The 19,066-nt window shown below is 37.6% G+C and overlaps 1 long non-coding RNA gene across 1 annotated transcript in view; it reads left to right on the forward strand.

Annotated features, from left to right (window-relative positions):
- The first annotated feature begins 206 nt into the window (after positions 1 to 206).
- LOC309845526 overlaps positions 207 to 19,066 on the forward strand; it is a 38,912-nt gene continuing 20,052 nt past the window's right edge. The window contains exon 1 of the long non-coding RNA XR_014301327.1: positions 207 to 381. This is a non-coding gene — a long non-coding RNA (uncharacterized lncRNA). The remainder of the gene's footprint in view (positions 382 to 19,066) is intronic.

A 19,066-nucleotide genomic window follows, 5' to 3' on the forward strand; every position in this document is an offset into this window, starting at 1 on the left:
TATCCCGGAGAGTCTGATCATGGCTAATGTATACAGAACCTTCCTTAGACCTGTTTGAGAGTGGTCCACATACCACAGTCACACACAAACTTATTAAAAGCAGGTGTGTGCCCCTGTCACTCAGGATCTGGTGCTCAGAACTGGTACAGCACAGCCCATAACTCTTGACATTCACCTTCATGGCCGCACTGTTCAGACCCCAGGGAAATGCATTTTCACATCCTTCACCCCGTATCCTTGAAAGAAAAGGTGACAGGATGTGAAAGCAGTGAAGGATGGTGGGTTATGATGATGACATTGCTCTGGAATGCTTGCAGGATCTGAGAGGAAAAGAGTGCTGGGTTAAGAGAAAAGTCAGACTTGTGGAATTCATCCTCTAAGGTAAAAAATACCATTTCTCAATAATGTCAAGAATTCTTTTTTGTCTTCTGCTGTAATTTCTGGTTCCCGTGGTATTCACTTGGCACAGTATTTCATAGAAGTTGCAAATGGTGGCTTAAGAACATTTTGCAATTTTTTAAAAAAGATTGTATTTATTTATTTGACAGAGAGAGTGAGAGAGAACGTGAGAGGGGAAAGGATCAGAGTGAGAAGCAGATTACCCCCTGAGCAGGGATCCTGAGGACTTGATCCTGGGATTCCGGGATCATGACCTGAGCCAAAGACAGTCATTTGACCAACTGAGCCACCCAGGCACCCCAAGAACATTTTGCAATTTTAACATTTAACATTACTTCTCAACTTTGCATTTGTGTATCATACATGTATCCTGGTACCAATTCTTTATATTGGCAATTAGATGAACAATAGAATGTTTAAAATGTGAATGGTTTTATTTTTATAAAAATAATCAGATTGACTCTAAATGTTAATATGTTCAGTACAATTTTGGCATCTATTAATTATAAATTGTATTTTACCCTTTAAAGGTAATAGACAATTTTAAAAATACATATATATTTATATATTATATTATTTAAAATATTTTTATACAATACATATTATATAATATATATTATATACTATATATATATATATATATATATATATATATATATTTTTTTTTTTTTTTTTTTTTTTGGAAGTAGGCTCTACACCTAGCATGGAGTCCAACACAGGGCTTGAACTCATGATCCTGAGATCAAGCCCTGAGGTAAAATCAAGAGTTGATTGCTTACCAACTGAGCAACCCAGGCACCACTACAAATTTTGAAAATTTTAAAAGAAAACTTTTAAAAAACATATAAAATAAATTTTATAATTGATTTATATGTTCTCATAAATATATGTTTAATTTTGTGTACTTTGAATACAATGATTTTTAAAATACTTTAGATCATTGCTATGAGTTGGAAATTATCTTGAATTTGACAAATTAGTGATTTTGCTGAAATAAAAGCAAGAAAATTAATTTTGTGGAACAAATACATAATTCAGGAGTTATATAAACCTTCATCACTCCTTCAGGTATCACCAACCCATTGACAGATGAGCTGGATATGTACAATAATAATTTAATTTAACAGACTGATATTTTGCCAGACCTCAGATACATCAAAACCATTGATATATACATATGCTTTTGTTTTTATCATTATGAGAGTATATTTGTCAAGCTAGGAAGTTATAATACATTTTATTTACCAGTTTCTATGAAATCCCATCCAAGGTGCCAGTGGCAATAATTCCCTTGGGTCTGTGGTTGATGGAGTGTCCATTCATTCTCTCATGCCATACAGAATACAGATTAAAGCCATGATGGATTGTCCCCAGTGGGAATATCCCTGGCCTGTGGCAGAACAGGAAGAAGGTGGCCTGGAGGAAGTGACCGATTCACCCTGAAACAGTGGTTTCCCCGAAACAGAGACTTCCCAGCAGCTCCAGACCAGGATTATCAAGTAGGTTAGGAGCCAGACCCACTGGGAGAGGGCCAATTATTTCCCCAGACTGACATGGTAAGAAAGATTAGCTGAAAGATAAGAACCTGGGGGAAATTGAGCCCCCGCAAATAATGTCTCTTGTGGTGAGCTTCTTTCAGTTGTTTCCCTCAGCCCCAACACTCTGATATGTTTAAGATAAAAAGTGCTTGAACTTGACAGACAGCTAGGAGAGTACCGATTGTCTCAAGAGCATAGATTCTTTGGAAATGATAAGGTGCAAACACTGTCAAATGGCTCCCTTTGCATCGCACTGCAATCTCCAGCCATAAAGGCTGCCAGGACCAGCGGGGGCAAAGCTCCCGGCCATCCCCCAAACACCAGGCTCCAGCTGGCTGAGGGCTCCCTGGACTACATAATGACCTAGGCCTAGGAAACAGCCTGGCCCCGGGATGTGTCTGTTGGGGGAATCTCTGGCCCCGTGAATCAGAGGGAGAAGTGGCCCTAAAAGGATGTTGTGTGGTCCTGGTGGGGAAGGCTACTAAGCAGGGAAGGTCCAAGACGAAGCCACCCCTCCTTTCCTGTTCAGCCGGGTGGCAGGTTCACTGCTGCAACCCACTGGGGGTCCGGGGATTTGTATCTTTTTCTGGGACCATGCTGCTGGGAAATGCATCTCTTGACAGGAATGATGGATTTTCTAGACTCTTCAGGATTCCAGATTGTATGTAAGGTGGAGTACAACCTGAGGAGGTTCTCATCTCTTGCATTCGACAGCATGTGGCTTGAGAGGCTGGCATTAGTTAAGGTAGAGGACGGGAGTGTGGGACAAAGGACTAGATGCTTCTTGTACCTCACGAAGGCTCACACACTGGAGAAAGCCTATCATATTCCACCTGGAAGCACCATATACACATATTCATAAAATATCTGGGTTTTGGTACCATCATTGTTAAAATTCTTCATGCCTGTACCTGTTTAACAAATAATTTATTTAGAGCTAGCTATGTGCCAGAGGATTAAAATGCAGTAATGTGAATAATCCCAATTGGGTTGAGCCCTTGGATTTCTTCAGAAGTGTCATTCTCATCCAGTTGGACTAGTTAAAGTGTCATTCAGTTCAAAGAGGGCCTGGGGCACTTCAACAACCTCTCTATGCCCCAGCTCATCAAACCTATTAATTCAGTATTCTAAATTTTAATATGGAAATATGGTCTGGCTGGGTGCTCTAACTTGTGTTCCTGTTGCAATCCAATCCTGGAGCACCAGTCCCCAGCATAGGAGGCCTTCGCAAGTGAGGGTGTTTGAGAAGTATGTCAGCGGAAAGAAAGGGACTGAGAAGGTAAAGTGTCAGCAGACCCACTTTTGATGATGTATTTTCTTGGACAGATTTAACTAAGAAATAAAACTACTTCTCTGTGAGCATCCTCAGTTTTTGATGTTACAAAACGCATTCTACACGCAATTTTTCCACAGAAAGACTTGCTCTGGGCCCATGCATCCGTTTCTATGCCTTTGCTCACATGTTTGCACTACTTGCTATGAAATCTCCTTTCCCTGCTCAGCCCCATTTCTTGCTCTGGATACCCTACATACACCCGAAACCAGTAGAGTTTCCCAGTGGGACTGCTTTCTGATACTAATGATATAATAAATAAGTAAAAATGTGTAGCTAATTTTTACTTTGCTTTTATGTACCAAGTAATTTTCTGCCTCATTTATCTTTGCAATTTGTCAGTTTCCTGATGAGACGCTGTACCAGGAGACTGGTCCAGAGTCATGCTGCTAGAATGCAGTGCATCTGGAACTTGGTGAGGTCATCTCTCACCCCTTTCCAACGCTGTCTCCAGCATGTCCCCTTTTTTATTCCTTATATCATTGACTGTCTCCTCTTTTTGTTTCTTGAGGAAGCCAGTCACAATTTTTATCCATTTTCCAACTTTCTTCACAGAAGCAACCTTGACGTTGTTGATTTTTGTGTTATTTTCTTAATTTTCTCCCTGCCTTATTTCCTTCCAGCTATTTTCTTTTCTGTTTCGCTGTACTTTTTAACGTCTCCTGTTTGATGATGATGAGTTCATGAATCTTTAGCTTTTGTCATTTTGAACACTTAGGGAATACATTTCTAAGCACAGTTTTTCTACAAGGTTTGATATTAGTATTTTAAACAATTCTCTTCTGAGTAGCTTCTCGTTTCCATTATATTAATTCTTTGATTCTGTGAATTGCTTTTTAACTTACAGGTGTGCATTTTCAGTTTTCTTTCCTATGTCAACTTCTAACTTCGTTGTACCATGATCAAAGAGTACAGAATGTCTGATACTGGACCTTCCTGTCCCAGCTTACCTCATGGTCACTTTTCATACATTTTCTGTGTATTTCAAAAGAACGTGTATTTGCCAGTTGAGGAGTGCGGCGTTCTATGTAAATTCATCGTATCAAACGTGCCGATTGTGTTGGTCAGTTCTTCTACACACTTTGTGATTTTTTTTTTAATCTGTCGGTCTGTTGGTTGCTGAAATAGTTGTATTATTAAATCACTTACTGTAGTGGTAAATTTAACAATATCTCCTTTTTGTTTTATAAAATTTCCTTTCAACAAAATGAATCTATATTTCTAGGTTTAGATATATCTTAAATGGGTAGACCTTCCTAGTGAATTGCATCAGTAATCATTATATAGCAAATACCTCCAATAATACCTTTTTAAAATACTTACAGTTTATGTCTAATCTTAATATAATTACACCAGCTTTCTCTTAAGTGGTATTTGCCTGGCATATTTTTTTCTATCCCTTAACTCTCAACATTTTTGGTGAAATGTCTCTATGTTTTAGATGTGCTTTTGGGAGTGCATTACTGAACTGGGTTTTATTTTCAAATTCAGCATAATAGGAGAGTCTAACCTATTTACACTTATTTTGAATCGTAGTATGTTTAGACCATCTTCTCATTTGTTCCATCTTGTTATTTGGATTTACTTCTCCTTTTTCAAATGTTGCTTTCTGCGTTTCTGTCCGAATTTAAATTTTTGTTTCTTTTATTTTTTCTATTAGTATAAAAAATATACATTCTAGGGGCATCTGGGTATCTCAGTCGTCAAGCATGTGCCTTCGGCGCAGGTCATGATCCAAGGGTCCTGGGATCGAGCCCCGCATCAGGCTCCTTGCTCAGCGGGAAGGCTGCTTCTCCCTCTCCCACTCCCCCTGCTTGCATTCCCTCTCTCTCTCTCTGTCTCTCTCTGTGTCAAATAAATAAATAAAATCTTTAAAAATATATGTACACATTCTAGTTATATTATTTTAGTAATTTTAACAATATTAACATGAATAATTCAAGTCAAATTAAACTAATATCTTTATGTTTTTTCAGAATACAAGGTCCTTAAAATGCTTCCTTTCCTGACTCCCATTGCCTCATAAGCAAATGATATGCAATTGCTGTTTATTACTTTATTTCTTTAGCTTTACATGTTAAACATTTATCATCATTTTATATAGTTGACGTTTATTTAAATATATTGACAAGTTTGCATTTTCTCTGCTTCCCATGTCTTCTGACATTTTAGGCTTTCCTTATGGGATCATATTTTTTTCTTCTTGGAGTATCTTTTCTAGACAATTCTTTTTTTTTTTTTTTAAAGATTTTATTTATTTATTCGACAGAGAGAAATTACAAGTACACTGAGAGGCAGGCAGAGAGAGAGAGAGGAGGAAGCAGGCTCCCTGCTGAGCAGAGAGCCCGACGCGGGACTCGATCCCAGGACCCTGAGATCATGACCTGAGCCGAAGGCAGCGGCTTAACCCACTGAGCCACCCAGGCGCCCCTAGACAATTCTTTAGTAAGATGTTGATGGTAATTTTTTTCCATCTTACAATGATTTTACTTCCACTTTGTTTGTGAAAGATAATTTTACCAGTTACACAGTTGTTTCCTTCTTAAAAGATAATTTTGACTTTCTTCTTGAAAGGTAATTTTACTATGTTTTTGAAAGTTAATTTTATTGGATGTACAACTATTTTCTTTTAGAAATTTGTGAGCAGTATTTCATTCCCCTCTGACTTTATTGTTGTACTTGAAAAGTACCCCCTGTGTGAGTACTAGTAATAATAAGGATAACAAATAAGAGCTAAAGATTATAGTATTACAACATGGCAAAGACAATTTTCAGCTGTATTTATGTACACTATCATTCAATTCTCCTGTCTTTACTGTGAGGTATGCCCCACCTTTTTATAGGTGAGGACATCGAGGTAGACAGCTTATTTGCTATAGAGTCTAGGTTTGAACCGAGGTAGCCCCGTTCCAGAGTCTGTATTCCTCGATTACACCATGCAGACTCTGTGTTAGTTCTTCTCTTTGCCTTTGATTTTTTATCGTTCCACTGAAATATGTCAAAAAGTAGAACTTTTTATTTATACTGCTTGGTACTTGTGTAAACTCTGCATGTTACATGACCTGTTATTCCACAATTCTCGAAGATTCTCAGATGTTGTCACTTTAAATATTGCCTCTTCTCCATCCTCTGAAACACACAGTAGATATATGCCAAAACCTTTTGCTCAGTGCCCATACTTTTGATATTTTTTAATGTCTAAGATGTATAATAAATGTCTTTTCAGCTGGAGTTTTTATTTAGTAACTTTACCTTCATTTCTCTTCCTAACATAGTGTTTATTCTACTCTGCATCTAATTTAATTATTATATTCTTAGTGCCTAGAAATTTCATTTCATTCTTTTTTAAATTGGCCTACTACTTTTTATAGTATCTTGTGTTTTGGGTCATATTTTAATAGTCTCTTTCATGTATTTAAAATGTATTCCACACAGTTATTTTAAGTTATTTTACTGCATGACATAACAGTAAAATATGTGGTAATTTTAATATCTGTAGTCTTCATTGTTTCTGCTAACTTTCTAATACTGACTTATTTCCTCATATATTTTTTAGTCTTAATGTGAGCTCTTGTTTCTTAGAATGGTCATTCTTTGAAGCCTAGTTTAAAGGGAGTTTCTTCGTAGTTCACACTGACTTCTGCCCCTGCACATGTGCACCATTTTAAACTAAATTTGCATCTAGAACAATGCAAATGTCCCCAAATCCACTTGAGGGCAGGCTGCTGGTTATGAATTTTTAGAAGACATCTTTTACGACTTCTACCTAGAACAGAGAAAAAGATAAGCAAGTTTACTCACTTTCTTCTTCTAAGGAGTGTTTCCTCCACTCTTTACCCAATTTTAAGGGGTCTAGGCTTTACACAGTTAGTATCTGATCATAACTTCTGCCTTAGGTGTGCCCTTGATTTTGTCCCTTGTCCCCCATTACAGCCCTTGGAAAACTTAAGCTTTAGCCTCCCAAGCAACTACCAACATCCCTCTCCTCTCTGGACTTCTATTCTCCTCCATGAATTTCCTTTATGGTTTAGCCAGTTTAGCTACGCATTTAAAATAATTTTCTTTTTTAATAATGGCCAGGAGAGATGGGTAATGATCAGGTTACAGATGGAGAAATTACAGTACAAAAAAGAGATCCAGTTAGATTTAGGATCACAAAACATATCTGTGTCATGATTCTTATAATTCCCCATGTTGTGCTATTCCTGATACATTCCGGGTTGTCTCAGCAGTACCTGTGAAATGGGAGCCCATCTGACATTGGTTGGGGACTTTCTCTGGTGAAGTTGTATCACTTGCTACAAATCAATAAATTAGGATGAAAGGGTTTTTTTTTTTTTTGGAGGTGGGGGGTGCGCACGCTATTGGCAATATCCTAGAGATCCTTCTTAACACTTCGTTTACTGACCAGTGTTTGATGTAACAGGCAAGCGCAATTTTCAATTTGTAAATAAAGCTTTCACTCAACATTTATAAGCACTCAATTTACAAAATTGGCTAAAACTTTTTTTTCCTTTGAGATGTTCATAGTGTACTGAAAGAGAACATGTTAACGATTATATGGCAATGATATTAGAGCTAGAATATTAAAATATATCAAGGACCTTGTTATTAGAGTAAAGTGGACAAAGAATTAGAGTGGAGTGGGAAGGAAATCCAGAAGTCTTGAGAGTGCTAGAGGCCACGTGGATCCAAATGGGGATGGGGAGGGAATCAGGGTAGAAAGCTTGGGAGGATGCGGTACATATTGCAAATGCTATATGGCTTAGGCAGAAAGGAAAATGGAAGGCACTTGGTAAAGAACAGTTCTTGTGGAAAGCACCACAGACAGAAAAGCTTAAGTTTTGGTTAGGAGATGGTAAGAAAAATCAGTCCACCTGGAGAAGATGGTTTGGGAAGGGAAGTAGAAACAAAAGATGTTAGAAAGATAGAAGATACCTATATAGTACCTATATGGCGCATGATTCTTGAAAAAGAACAAAGATGCAGAATCTCCAGTGTCACAGGTTTATGATTTAGACCAATGCCTCCAAATATTATTGGGCATACATATTTGCCTTGGGATTTGTTAAAGTGCAGATTCTGATTGAGTAGGCCTGGGATGGGCCTGAGATCCTATCTCTAACAAGCTCTCAAGTGATGTCAATGCTGCTAATCCACACACGACACTTTGAATAGCAAACATTTAGAATTTACCAGTGTTTGTTCCAAGTCACTTATTAATTTTAAAGGTGGGTTCTAATGCTATCCACCAAAACTTATAGCATAGTACTAATACTTTCAAAGAACCTATATTTTAAAGCTTCATATGGGATGTTCCATATATATTTTATTGCATTTAAATCCTAGAATTCAGAGGAGGAAGAAAACAACTCCTTTATATCTTTCTCTTCTTTCAGGATGCATATGCTTCTGGGATCTCATTTCTCCTTTGCCAAATACAGCATCCCTTCCAAAAGAACATTTATTAACTTCTCATTTTATGAACATTTTATGTCTACCCACATAGTCCCTTTAACTACCCACATAGTCCCTTTAACTAGAAATTTTTTTAAAAAAAACTAACTAGAAATTATTTGAAATCTGTCACTAGATTTCAGAGACTTATGTCCTATAGTACCTAGCATAGGATTTTGAGCACAGTGAGTGCTCGTATCCATCTATTGAATAACCCACATATATCCCAAGTTGTTTCACAAGAATTTCATGACTATACGGAAATAGATTGTACACATAATCTTTTTGCCTCATGTTCATGTAAATTTTGCATTTCAAAATACTGGGCTTCCTTCATTTCCAGTGGGAGTTTTGCACACAGTCTATAAATTGTGCCGTTAAGACATTTTCCTTCATTATCCTAAATTTATCTTAATTTCAATCCAATTAAAAACTGTTTACTAGCATTTCCCCCATATAATTGAGCACAGTATAGTTGATTTTTTTAACTGTAAACATACATCTGTGAATAATTCCTAAATGCTGCAGTATATGGGAGATCTTGCAGCATAATGGAAGTAATTTATTTCCAAATTGCTCCCATTTCTCTTATGACTTGCTTGCAAACCTTTAATAAAATCAAGTCCAGCAGGTATGACAAGAGGTTGACCCCATTTCCTAAGCATTATGCATGCTGCCCACACAAAAGACTCCTAAGGCTTTTACATAGCCCATAAATCCATCCATCCCAAAATCTATGTCCCTATTTAGTTATCACAGCAGAGAGTAGTGGCCATACAGCATGGTATTTAGAAGCATGGAATCCAAAGTCAGACTTGGGAGGTTCCCATTCCATTTCTACCACTCCTCAGTCGCTTGACTTTAAGCAAGTTATTGAAACTTTCTCAGTCTTAGTTATCTTATCTGTCAAGTAGAGTGAGAACAATATCTACTTCACAGCATTATTGTGAGGATTAAATGAGTTGATGCATGTAAATAATGATAAATGTCTATTACTAGTTATGATTATAATCACTATTATGGGCAGTCTTAATTTCTATCAACCCCTATAGCAGCCAATTCCCAGGTAGTAGATGGAGTTACCACACAACAAAAATCAAACACAAGCATCTGCCAAATGATTATAGAAATCATTTCAGGGTCTGGCTACTCCAATCATCTTAGTGGTCATATGTCATTGATCAGCAGAGTCCAACAAACCCATTTTTCAGCAAATAACTTTTTAATAGTTCCTTAACCAGCTAACTGTGGTACTCTGTCTCAGACTTGCATTTTCTATACACATTTGAGCATGTGCCATTTGACCTGATTCATCAAATTGGTATTGAGCATTCATTTTGTGCAAGGGGCTAAGTTAAGCTGTGTGGAAGGATACAGAGATGAACATTGATGGCTATTAAAATGCCTTTCTATGTGCCAGGCACTGAGCTAGGTAATAAAGGTATAAAAGAGAGCAAGGTATGTATAGTTTTCGTCCTTGAGGAGTTTCTAGCTTAGAGGTGGAAAACCACAATTATAAACCACAATTATAATGATGTGTATATGCCATACTGGGGAAGACAAAGTGTTATGTGAGGGAAGAGCTAGATAAGGAGGAGGTCAAGATAAGGTCCAGATGAAAGTGGCATCTAGGGGCACCTGGGTGGCTCAGTTGGGTAAGCGACCACCTTCAGTTCAGGTCATGATCCTGGAATTCTGGGGTCGAGTCCCACATTGGGCTCCCAACTCCATGGGGACTCTGATTCTACCTCTGACCTTCTCCCCCTCATGCTTACTCTCACCCTCTCTTTCAAATAAATAAATAAAATCTTTTTAAAGAGAGAGAGAGAAAGAAAGGAAGGAAGGAAGGAAGGGGCATCTAAGCTGCGTAGGAGTTTGCCAGGTGAAGAGATAGGGAGATTACCAGCAAACAGCATAGGCAAAGGCTCAGAGGCGAAGGGCCCAGCAGTCTCCGCCAGAAAAACTAAACGGAGCTAAGTTTCTCTGGAGTGTATAATGAATGCATGGGTTAGAAGGGAGAGATGCTGGCAGAGACTTGTAAACCATGGTAAGGAGCTTGGATTTTATATCAGGGACAATGGAAAAATATTAACCGTTTTAAGCAGGGAAATGAGATGTTCAGATAAATCGGCATTTTAGGAAAAGCCCTCTGGCTGCCGGGGGGAGGAATGAATGGGCATGGCTTGAGTCAGGAAAACCTACTAAATTGTTGTGATGATAAAAGCAAGACCTGGAGGTGGCCTAGACTCAGACTGGGCAGTGGGAAGTATAAAGAGGTGAATGGTTTCAGGGGATAGCAAGACGAGAGAAACAGTAAGAGTTCATGATTGATGAGATATAAAGAGTGTGAGAGAAGAAAGAAGCAAAGATGACTTAGACGGGAGATGGGGGACTCGATCAAAGCCTCCTGTTCCCTATTGTGTGGAATAGGAGGTAGGATGGAATGTGATCACCGCCATAACAGAAATGCAGACATTTAAGAAAAGCGTGAGGGAATAAGTCCTTAGGCACAAGGGGCTTGGAAACATCTTCAAGGTTAGGAGGTATTGGAGCTGGATTAAATTTAGCAGGGACAGTTAGTTTGGAAAGCTGAAAGGATATTTCCATTCTTCAGTGATGTCAGTCCTGTAGTTTGGATCCTTTTCCGTGGCCGGAGTCCTCGGGGCAGGCCAGGCTTTCAGGAAAAAGCACTGATGGTCAAAAGTCAGAGGTACCTTGATCTCTTCATCAGGACCTGGAATTCCTGCCTGAAAATGTCTGTGGCTCCATGTAACATTTCTCAAGCTGCAGATATTTGAGGTCATGTCCAGGTCTTTGTCAGCTGGGGAATTGTTGCTCTAAAAGCGTACTTAGTGAAAGCCTTGCCAAAGTTGTCAGAAACAAATCATTCTTCCTACCCCCTTAACATTTCCTTTTTAAAAAGAGAGAGAGAGAGAGAGAGAAGCCAAATTTTGATGTAATTTTTCAAAGCTTTGCATACCAGATTTTGTCTTGGAGTGGAGTTTGATGTAACATCAGATCTCCAAGAAATAAGTGTTGCTCTCAGCCTGGAATCTAAACACTGACCCTTTCCGCTTCAGCCCTGCTAACCTGAGCCCTGCAATCAGAACTTTCAGCAGTGCTGTGAGGGCTCAGGGAAGAGTTATCCGGCTTTTTAAATTGCTAGACCGGCACATGTGGGATACATCTTTAACCACAAAATGTGTTTTCTTTAAGGCCTTTCCTCAATTGTGAAAACTTAAATTTAATAAGGACTGAGGAAGCCTATAAATCAAACACAATAAATTATTAAATTATGCACCTTAGTCCAAGTGGGGTACATATATTTTATCATTGAAAAGTGTGGGTCTGGGTATTCTGGAAATTCTGATTTCTCGGGCAGTCTGGGGGTTGGGAAACAAAGCTGCATTAGTTTTCAATTTATAGAACATGATGTTAGTGATTACATTAACTTAATCTAATATTATTTCCCATATTTAAAGACAGAATGAGAACCTTGTGTTTAGATTGTTGTTGGCTTTAAAATATAAATGTGCATGTACATGTGTGAGTGTGTGTGTATGTGTGTACATACATAAAGAAATAAGGGCCCGGCTGGCTTTCCATATAATAGGCTGAGTTATTAGTCCAGCTGCACATTCTGTGTCTCAGGGGATTAGAAGCGCAGCCTGAAATCTCATTTAATTACAGAGCATTGACTACCATGGACCTCTTGCATCTGGACCCAGGAATAATAGAGAGCATTTTCTTTGAATGGTTTGTAGTGTTCAGGATAGAAACACATGTAGCTCAATTTCTAACATTTGGTTAGGAACAAAAAGCAAAAGTTCACAGATAGTTAGCTCAGCTTATTAAATAATTTTACAAAAGTTCCTTGACTCTCTTCTTTTGGAAGCTTAAAAATATGGGATTCTATTCTCTCTTACATGTGGAGGTAGAAGGGCACAGAATTCCTCAGTTGACCTGTAAATGAACATAACGATAATGCCTACATCACAGGTTATCACGGGATGCCACCAGCTAATGAAAGGGAAAGGACACCACAAAATATCAAGTGCTATTCAGTGTTGGTTAAACACTATTTTTACTCATTCATTCCTTTGTGTATTCAATAAGAACTTTTGAGCACCTACTAGTTACCAAGCACTACTTCAGATGAGAGAAATAGAGTAGTGAATAAGAAAGACATGATTTCAACTCTAAAGCACTTTACATTCTGATGAGGGTAACAGATGATATGATTCCCGAGAGTAATAAATGCTGTGAAAAACCTGGAGCAGGATAAAGTGATAGACAGTGGCTGGGGTTTCTTTGGAAAAGTCCCTTTGAAAAAGTAACATTTAAACTGGAGACTGAATGAATTAAATAACAAGAAGCCAGCCAGAATGGTGAACCATGAGAGACTATGGACTCTGAAAACAATCTGAGGGTTTTGAAGGGGCGGGGGGTGGGAGGTTGGGGTACCAGGTGATGGGTATTATAGAGGGCACGGAGTGCATGGAGCACTGGGTATGGTGCAAAAATAATGAATACTGTTATGCTGAAAATAAATAAAAATAAATTAAAGAAAAAAAAAAAAAAAGCCAGCCAGAATGAACGAAACAACAAGAAACCAGCCATTGGAACAACATTCCAGAAACAGAGAAAAACACACACAGTGGCCCTACACTGGGCCTTTTTGAGGACAAAAGAAGACTACAGTGGCCAGAGGGTAAGAAAGTGGTACAGAGTAAGTCTTGAGGGAAAGGCCACTGCCAGCCTTGTAGGCCTTGCTAGAGTTTGGACTTTATCATCAGGCTTTTGGGAAGGCATTAGATGATTATAAGCAGATAAGGGACATGTTTTGGATTACATTTTAAAAAGAAAATCATTCTGGCTCCTGTGTGGAAAATGAATGAGAGGTGGGGTGGGTGAGTGGCCAGAGTTGTAAAGGAGACACCAATTAATAGGCTGTTAAAATAGCTGATGTGAGAAGAATGATGGCTGTATGTGGAGGGTTGCATGGAGACAGAGAAAAACCAGCATCCCAGTGGACATCAAGCAAGAAGCTACATCTGTGACTGGAGTTCAGGGGAGTGATTTCTATCAGAATTGTGAATATGAGGGTTCTCAGCAAACCAAAGGTCAATAAAGTCTTGGAAGGGCTGACTGTCACATGGGGAGATTATAGAGGGAGGAGAAGGGGGCCAAGACCCCACTTGGGAGTACCCAAAAATGTAGTGGAGGAGGAAAAGTCCGCAATGGAGCAACCAATAAATAAGATGGGGGGGGGGGTGGGAATTCAGGAAAAGTGTGGTGTTCTGATAGCCAGGAGAAGAAAGTATCATGAGAAGAAAGGCATGGTCTGTGAATCTAACGCAGTTGAAATGAAGAAGAAGTTGAGTAGGGAAGGAGCTCAATAGATGTGATGACCTTGACAAGGGGACACAAGCCTGATTACAGTAACCTACAAGCGGACTTGAACCTGAGGGATGCAGAGAATAATTTTAGGCAATTCTTCTGCAAGATTTTATTGGAAGGATCAAAGAAATGAGACTTGGATCAAAAAAAAAAATGGTTCTTTCAATAACTAATAGTAGGTACTAGCTACCATGTTTTGCTCACTGTGTACCAAGCACTGTGTACTTTATCTCATGGACATTTTTTTTTTTTTTTTTTTTTTTTAGATTTTATTTTATTTATTTGTCATAGAGAGAGAAGCGAGAGCAAGCACAGGCAGACAGAGAGGCAGGCAGAGGCAGAGGGAGAAGCAGGCTCCCCGCCAAGCTAGGAGCCCGATGTGGGACTCGATCCCAGGACGCTGGGATCATGACCTGAGCCGAAGGCAGCCGTTTAACCCACTGAGCCACCCAGGCGTCCCTATCTCATGGACATTTTAATCCTTAAAAAATCCATCAGATATTATAATTTCCTTTTACATGAGTCAACTGAGGCAAAGAGATAGATAACTGGCCCAAGACCTTGCAACTAATAACTAGAAGAGCTAATGTTGGAACTCACATCTCTCCCATTTTAAGGTCCCTGGTTTCTTCCATGAAACTGCAATCAATGGCTAAGTGCCTAGTCTCACCCACATTCTCCCTTGGAATGTGGTAAACCTGAAGATGAGGATATTGACTCAATGTGTTAGTTCATATTTCTTTATATGTATTTAACCATGCCATATGCTCCATTGTTTAAATCCAGAACAGACAGAAAACCTCTTGAGGCATAGAGTATAACCACAGTCTGCTTGAGTCAACTAGGACCATGTCCACCCCTTTATCAGTCACTGGGAAATTGTCAAACATGGATTTGTCTAGATGAACCAGAGCATTTCTTGGGAGTGCAGGCTCAAGGGATAAATTGTCAAAATCTGGTTCTATTGGGAAGGGGTAGGAGATAGATGTTGGACAGAGAATGCCCAGGATCTGACTGTGGCTACAAACCTATATAAGTCATCCATGAAGGGTCACTTTACAGATGCCGTCCCTGCAAGATCTTAGAGACTATATTAACATAAGCTTGGAAGTTACTCAAAACTTTGTCATATTCCTTTATAAGGTCTCTGGAAAAGGAATTCTGCCACATATGCCTAAGTTTGTTTTTATTTGCTATTTTCTCCCACTCTGAGATCTACAAAATTAATGAAATCTACTCTTGCCATTTTTTTCTTTTCTGTCTCAGTGGAATAGTTTCCCCTCCCAAGGCTAGTCCTTAAAGTTATGCTTTGACCTCCAACTAAGTGTTCTAACAAATCCACTACACCTCCCCTTACCAGCTACCAATGACCTCCCTTGCTGCTCTTCAGTGGATAGGTTCTGTTCTTAGCTTATTTGATCTCCATGAATATCTTCCCTTTTCTTAAAATACTTTCTTCCTTTGATTTCCATATGACTACTCTCCCCTGGCTTTCCTAGTGCACCCCTGTGCTTTCCTCAGTGTCTTCTTCTACCTACCCTGTAAGTATCCTATCAATCTCCATCTTTGGTTCTCTTCTTGCTTTACACATATTTGCTGAGTAATTCACCCATTCCTGTAACTTCAACCACTATAAATATCAGTGTTCCTTAAACTCTTTTGTGTTATGCACCCCTTTGAGAATCTGCGGAAAATTCTGGACCTTGTCACTAAGAAAAAATGTGCAAAAGCACAATTTTTTCTAAACCATTTTAAGAGGCTCATGCTTCAGACCCTTAATGGATTTTTCAAAAGGTATTCCTGATCTATACTGCCAACAATTCCCAAACCTTTGTCTCTATCTACCACTCTTGGTCAAGACTCATATATCAAATTGCCTAGTTGATATCTCTAATTGAATATTCCACCAGCACCATATACTCAACATGTTTAACACCTATGATCTTCTTCTTAAGACTGACCCTTACAGATTTAATATTTTTATCCTAAATAAGATTTGGTATTTTTCCTTATTGGGTCTTGCGCAATTCTTGTTAAGTTTATTCCCAGATATTTTGAAAGTGTGTAAGTTAGGAATGATATATATTTATACCATTTCTATTTCTAGGTGCTTACTGCTAGCACAAAATAAAAGCTATTTTTGTATATTTATCAAATATTCAGATACCTTATTAAGTTTTACTAGCTTTTTTACTATAGTTTCTTGAGTATTCTAAATAAAAATTCAAAGAATTATCAAAGAGCTCAGTTTTTTTCATTTTCTAATGTTCATCTGATTATTTGATGTTCTTATCTAACTGTATTTCCTAATCTTACTACTGAAAGTGTGGAATCAACAGCATGGGCATCCTCTAGGAGCCTGTGAAAATGAAGCATCTCAGCCCCATCCCTGGACCTACTGAATCAGAAGCTGCATTTTTAAAAGATCCCTAGATGATTCATGTACAGTACAGTTTGAGCAACATTATTACTATTATTGAGTAATAATGAGGATAGTAGGTAGCATTATCCAGTTCCTGATTTTAACTGAAATAGTTTCTATGTTTCACCAGTTATCATTTTGGTAAATACTTTTTATAACACAGAAGTAAGTTCCTTCTCTTGCTATCTTAGAATTTTTCATTTAGAATGATTGCTTAATGTTATCAAGTTTTATATATATGATGAGAGTCTAATTCAATTAGTTTAATATAATTCATCATACCATCAAGGAGTACAATTCATTATACTGACAAAGCATCTTTGAGAATTACTGGATCCTATTCCTAATACTTTATTTTTTTTCTATCCATAAGCAATAAGTCTCTAGCTTTCTTTATTAGCTTAAGGTATTAAATTATAGCTGGTTTTATATAATAATTTGGGGACTATCTTTATAATCTTTTTCAGGAGACTGGAACAGTGGTTGACAAACCTAGTTTGCACAAGAGAATTACCTGAGGAGCTTTAGAGATGTGTTAAAGTTTAGGCCCTGGTTTCTAGAGATTCTGTTTTGGGTAGTCTAGGACTCACCAGAAAACAATATTTTTTAATTAATATAACAACAACAATAATAATAAAAACAGCTCCACAGGTGATCCTAATGAATTTCCAGGACTGAGGAATACTGGTCTAAAATCCTCTAAATAACTTCAGAAGATTAAATGCAATTTAAGCATTCTCTATTTAGTTACCTTCTCAACGTCTTCTATGGTAATTGTTCCATTAAAGTTTCCCATTTCTTTTCGAATGAATTTTAATAAACTATATCTTGCTCTTTATGAGGTTAAGGACATTTCCTTCTATTCCCATTTTGCTGAGTCTTTATTATGAATGGCTATGCCATTTTGTCAAATGCTGTTTCTGCGTCCATTGAGATAATGATGAAGTTTTTCTTCTTCGGTCTATTAATATGGTGAACTGCATTGATTGATTGTGAACTGTTGAAGCAGCCTCCAATGCCTAAGATAAATCCCACTTAATTATGATATATTATCCTTTTTATATATTGCTGGATTCTATTTGTTAATATTTTGTTGAGGGGAAAAAGGGTGGAAACTTACCTTTGCTGGTCATTCTTCCCTTTCCTTCCCATATGCCTGTTATTGTTTACTTCTCAAATTCTTCAGATAGTTGCTTCATTGCTTTCTGTACTCTATCCAAATTTTCAGTTGGAATCAGTGGAAGAGATGGGTCATGGTAGGTTTCCTCCACCTTCATTAGCATCTGAAATCTGCTACTCTTTTTGTGTGTTTTTTATAAACAGCACATCAATCTATTAGTCTGTTTTTAAATGGGTGAATTCAGTCTATGCAGTCACACAGTTCACATTCTTGATTTTGTTTCATCTTACTTTATGTCTATTTTTTTTGTACTTTCTTTTTTGTTTTATGCTTTATTTCTGTTGTTTAATTATTCCCTGCCCCCATCTCCTGTTACTTAGGAATACTACTGCAATTTTTCTATTTTTCAAGTAAATAAATATTCACCTTTCCTTTCCTGGGACTCACAAGCAAGCATCTTTCACTCACTACTACCTGAAAAGTAGATACCAAGTGTTTTTTTCTCCAATAAGGCATTGGATTTTCATTTCTTTATTCCTTTATCCAGTAAGAAGAGCTCTTGAGAATATTCTTTCAAGAAGTCTTCCCCAAACCAAAAGAATCTTTTCCCATGTTTTTATGCCTCTTCTTTTCCTCCTGTTTTACACAGGTTGTAAAGAGATTTGATCCTTCATTTCTTTCCAGACTAGCATTATTTGTTTGTGGTATATGAGCTCTTTCCCCACATCATTGTCTTAGCCTTGGCAGTATAGGTAATGATATTCTTTTAGATAGATAGGAAGATACTTTATACTCCTTTGCTTTTCTCCATGTCCTCTTTCTTCATCTACTCTTATCTTGAATCTTCAATTCTCTGTTCTGCCTGATTTCATTTAGTTATAGCTCACAATTTTTTGGCTATTGTCTCTTTCCAAGTTTCCTTAGACTTTCATTAGACTATTTTCCTTAGACTTGATGGAAAGATAATATATTCAGTAATTCTTTGTACATTTGCAAACAACCTTTTATATATCCCAATAGATGAATCTCAGAAACCTAATGAGCAAAAGAAGTCAGACACAAATGAGTACATGCTGGATGATTCCACCTATAAATTTTAAGAATAAATAAAACTGATATATATATATAGAGAGAGAGAGAGACAGAGACAGAGAGAAAGGGAGGTAGATAGATATAAATATAGATATAGATATAGATATAGATATAGATATAGATAGGTAGATTTGTATATATACCTATATGTAAAAGTGGTTAGAATTATCGTTACTTTGGGGAGAGGAATGAAAAAGTCTACTGGAAATGTCTGTTTCTTATTCTATGGGGTGGTTATATGTGTTTATACATATGTAAAAATCACCAAGCAATATGCTTAAGATTTTTGTACTTTATTATATATG

Source organism: Mustela nivalis, assembly GCF_964662115.1.
Source record: "Mustela nivalis genome assembly, chromosome: 12".
In the NCBI taxonomy this organism is placed as follows: domain Eukaryota; kingdom Metazoa; phylum Chordata; class Mammalia; order Carnivora; family Mustelidae; genus Mustela; species Mustela nivalis.